This window comes from Alosa pseudoharengus, unplaced genomic scaffold (genome assembly GCF_046254945.1).
Source record: "Alosa pseudoharengus isolate Yale_2024_CS ecotype anadromous, Long Island Sound unplaced genomic scaffold, YU_APseudo_1.1 YU_APseudo_1.1_scf_7, whole genome shotgun sequence".
Classification (NCBI taxonomy): Eukaryota; Metazoa; Chordata; class Actinopteri; order Clupeiformes; family Clupeidae; genus Alosa; species Alosa pseudoharengus.
The window spans coordinates 4,147,121-4,152,120 of NW_027468859.1; the positions used below are offsets into that span (position 1 = coordinate 4,147,121).

General features: G+C 40.3%; 1 protein-coding gene across 1 annotated transcript in view; it reads left to right on the forward strand.

Annotated features, from left to right (window-relative positions):
- The window catches only part of sobpb (sine oculis binding protein homolog (Drosophila) b), a 19,434-nt gene that overhangs the window by 3,375 nt on the left and 11,059 nt on the right, over window positions 1-5,000 (forward strand). The window lies entirely within an intron of this gene.

A 5,000-nucleotide genomic window follows, 5' to 3' on the forward strand; every position in this document is an offset into this window, starting at 1 on the left:
GCCCATGGCTTCAAAGTTTGGGTAATATGTTTTAAGACTAGGGAAAGCTGCATCTCTTATGTCTTTATATTTATCACATTGAAGAAGAAAGTGCTCCTCTGTCTCAACCTTCCCTGTCTGGCAGTGACCACATATTCTTTCCTCTTTGGGCAGCCAGGTTTTCCTGTGCCTGCCCGTTTCCACTGTAAGATTGTGGTCACTTAGCCTGTACTTGGTCAGGATCTGCCTCTGCTTCGTATCTCTGACAGAGGAGAGAATAGTGTTCTTTTGCTTGTTTGATGACATTTTTGACACTAATTGCTGATTTAGAAGCAGTACTGGTCTGAGCATGTTGTATATTAGTGTTTGTTATGGAATTACTGAGCTTCAGTACCAGTTGGCACAAGGGGCTCTTATCAGGGTTCAGTTCCTGGGTTTTTAGGGCCTCAAAATGGAGTGTATTTTTGGGACTTGATTTTAAAGGAACACGCCACCCAAAATCAGTAGTAATATATGTTCTTACCTTAACTTTCACGAGTTGAGTCGTACCTCTCCCGCGCCGGTATGTGCACTCAAACGCTCTGGCGCCGACGCGAATGTGTTAGCATGTTGCTATGCTAGCGGGCTCTGCCGTGGCCGTAGAGAGAGTAAGATGGCATTAATCAAACACATCCACGTTTTCCCTACTTAAATACAGTTGCACAAGTAGTTGATTAAAAATGTTAGGGCACACAACATGAAACGTGACGATTTTCCAAGCGAATAAACAGGAGAACTACAATGTCTGGTGCAATAGCACTTGGGAGTACTTCGACCTAGGTAGTAATATTAATTAACACCTAATTGTAGATCACAGAGTTTAGAATCCATGCTTGATCGACCCCTCAGCCTCCCCCTCCCCTCTGAGTGAGAGAGAGGCACACACACACTAGAGATGCGCTGATGGGCTATTATGTCAACCATAACTGCATAGCAAAACTTAATCCATCCATCAGCAAAGTTTTTTGACCAATTTTCAAAACCGCACCCTCCGCCATCTGTGTTTATAATGTAGGCTATGGGATGTTTTTAATGTAGCCTATATGGGATGCGGCGCTGATGATGATTAGGGTGTGTAGGGTGTAAATGTGATCTGTAGTACGATGATTTGGAAGAAAGCCAATTTGGTTTTTACACAGGGTATTGTGCTTGTTAAGGAAGGTTTGGATTATTTCATTCAATATGCTACTAAATACCTTCCCCAGATTACTGTTCACACAGATACCTCTGTAATTATTAGGGTCCAATTTGTCTCCACTTTTATGAATTGGTGTAATAATTCCTTGATTCCAGATGTCAGGAAAACAGCCTGAACTTGAAAAATTTGAGCATTGCACTCTGCATCTCGGGTGTGCTCACCTTAAGCATTTCACTCCTGATGCAATCTTGCCCAAAAGATTTATTGGGCTTTAAAGATCACATTTTTTGTGATAATTCTTCACTGGAAATGGAATGGAATGGCTAAGTCCAGTGGATTTTGGTTGTCTTTAAATACCAATTCAAAAGTTTGTAATTTTTCTTTGATCTGGTTTTGATTTGTTTCTGTTAATTGTATTTCGCTGTAAAGCTTTTGAAAATGCTCAATCCAAATGTTACCATTTTGAATGGGTACTTCTTTTGGTTCTTTTATGCTCAAATTGTTCCACATATCCCAGAACTGATTTTTATTGATAGAGTCTTCAATCTCATAGATAAGTTTGTTGGTGTAGTGCTGTTTTTTTTCTTTTGATAGTTTGTTTGTAACTTTTTTGGGTCAGACAATATTCTTGTCTTAAATCTGTGTTTTGGGGGTGACGGTGTTTTAGGTTTGACAGTTGTCTTACTTCTTTTCTCATATTTTTGCATTCTGTGTCAAACCATTTATCATATTTGGGTTTTTTGGTTTTTGCTCTCTGGCTTTTCTTTACCCCAGCATTTTTTGCAGCCGTGTGGAAAATAAGGTTTAGCTCTTGAACGGCCATGTTGACATTTTTTTTATCATTAGAGAAGGGTTTTTTAGTAAAGTTAATTATTTTGTTAGTTAGTTTTGGTGAATTTAAGGCTTGTATGAATTTTTCTGAACTGTCTGTAGCCCATCTGTACATTGGATTCAGTTTGTACATTTTACTGGGCTCCTTATGTGTGTTAGTAGAATGGTTAGTAATTTTTAGGAATATATTTAGTTGGTTATGGTCTGAAAGTGGAGTTTGTTGCCTGACAGTGAATGCACTGAAGTGGGAGGGGTCCATGTCAGTGATTGCTTAATCCACTAAACTGCTACCCAGGACTGAAGAATACGTGAACCTCCCCAAAGAGTCCCCTCTGATCCTGCCATTAAGAATGTACAGGCCTAAGGCTTGACAGAGGTGCACTAACTCTTTACCACTGTTGTTCAACACACAGTCTAGGTTGTTCCGTGTTGTGGTCGTTGGTGAAAGGTGCAATGGTGACTGACCAAACACATGTGCACTACCCTCAGGGTCAATAAAGTCAGGCTCAATGCCTGTCCGTGCATTAAAGTCTCCACACAGTAGTACTTTGCCCTGTGCTTGGAAATAGCCTACTTCTGTGTAGCTTATTGAAGTAATCTTCTTCGTAGTAGTCTGAGTCTGCTGGGGGAATGTATGCTGCACAGAGGTAAGTTGTGAATTCAGTGATGCCTATGGTATTGCGTAGTTTCAGCCATAAGTGGTATTTCTCTATTTTGACAACTGATATGTGTTTAGCCAATTCATTTTTGCACCACAACAAGATACCACCTGAGTCTCTTCCACGGCGTGTTTTTCTTTATGTTTTTTTTTATAATTTTTTTTTATATAGAATTTGTGTGTTCAACTCACAGTTTGAGAAGGCCTGTGCATAGCTTGTGGAGCAAGTGTTTTATTTCACCTAGTTCAGAGGGTTGATGGGATGCAGGGGGTGGTTGGGCCAGAGCTTCGGCATAGCTCTGCTGTCGCTGTGGCGGCTGGGTGACTTTGGCAGAGGAGGTTCTCCTTCTGGTGTTGGGCTGGGATGTCATCCTGTGATGAGGTGGTGAGTACAATTTTCTTGGAGGGGGTCCTCTGTTGAAAGGGTTGTAGCCAACCCTCTCTCTCTCTCTCTCTCTAGCCAACCCTCTCTCTCCAATCCTCTCTCTCTCTCTCTCTCTCTCACACACACACCTGCACAGTCCTATATCCGGACCTGGGTCTAAACCTGCTCATAGAGGACAGCATGTGTTCTAGAATCTTCGAGTCGGGCTGTCTGCTTTAGCTAGACCTTAGAAGTTAAATACCGTTATTGAAAATGTTTGTTGGAAAGCCAATCATACAGATCAGAAACAGATGTGTTCTAGATTGAGCTTCTAGTCTATCATTGCAGTCAGCTTTAGTTCAGCTTTGTGATGTTGCTGATATTTGAGCTCAGCAGTCATTCAAATTACACCTCCCATGTGAACTCCTGAAGGAAGGTGTTGATTGGTTGCAAATATGTATGGTTTGATCCCTTAGCTTCCTATTTTCGACGTCAGGACTGTTGTGTTTTAGCATAGACAGAACAGACAGCTGGAAGACCACGAGGAGCACTTAATTCAACTTCACAAAAGGTGAATGGGTTTAGAATCACAAACTCCACCTTTAAGATAACAGAACAAACAGTAACCACCGCTGAAGGTTACACTAGCACAACTGGAGCGGGTAGTCAAAACACGGCCTGTGATTACACAGCTGCAGATTCTGTAGCTTCTGCAAGATGTAAACACAGCTATGGAGCGTGCACAGAGCACTGGGAACACGAACCAGGGAGAGTGCACAGCGGTATGCACAGAGAAGGCAGATGGAATCATGCGCCCATGTGAAGCCTATGGGTCATGATGTGAATAAGGTGTTAAATTAGGTAATGAGCAAAATGTCTTGTGCATGAACTAAAGCTACCATGTTGCACATGGCATTGCCTTGACCCACCCAATGTTTACATTTAGGCTCTTGATCATGGTGTTAAATGAGCAAATTGATTTTGCCAAGTTATTACATTAGCTTTAGTTATTTTTTTAAAGTAGCATTTTCCCTTTCATTTAAATTAGGGTTTGTGATGTCTATCACGGTGATTTTGCATGAATGTGAGCTTGCTGTCCTAATTCAGAGTTTTGCCTATTGAAAACACAGATGCAGCAGCGTCATGTAAACATAACCACAGCTGAAGCAAACACTGAACAGAAATAAGAATAAACATTCTACTTTGCTACGCACACTCAAACAAGACGGAGGAGCTCAGTCAACACACAGCAGCCACTGATTACTCTGCTGCACAAAGATGTAGTCGCAGCTAGACGTAAACATGCCTGAAAGTAGCATTAGGAACCAAAATAACAAAATGGCTTGAAACTCAGTGTTGACAGTGATGGGAATAGCAGACAAAAGAGAGCTACTGATTGCGTAGTCAGAAGATTCATGAACATTAGCGACAGCTAAAATTAGTAAGGTGCTTATGAGTTACGTGTAGTCGCAGTTAGTACATCAGATAATATCATTCATTCCTCCTAGTAGTCTATTTGCCCAAGACAGAGAATCCACAAACTCCATCCTGTCTTGCCCCTGCATATTATAATCTAATGTAATTGTTAATGTTATTGATATGTTATTAATGTTTATTAACTTCCACTTAACCAAATCAAGAGTCATACTAATAAAACCACTTCCTGTTTTGATTATAATTAATAAAGCCTACATAGCTAAGGATTGACAGACTTGTTCCAGATGGCATATTTTGGCAATAGTGTTGACATGTTACATGGACTAGCAGTGCTTGACCATTGTTGAAACTTTAAGTCAGATGTACATGATTTTTTGTAACTTATATTTACGACTTCTATATGTATGTTATGGAATTTAGTTATTTTGGCAGAGATGGTAAAAGTACACACTTTTCTATACTTAAGTAGAAGCACACATACATCTGTAAAAAAAAGAATCTAGTAAAAGTATAAGTAGTGATTCAACTTCTTTACTCAAGTAAAAGTAACAAAG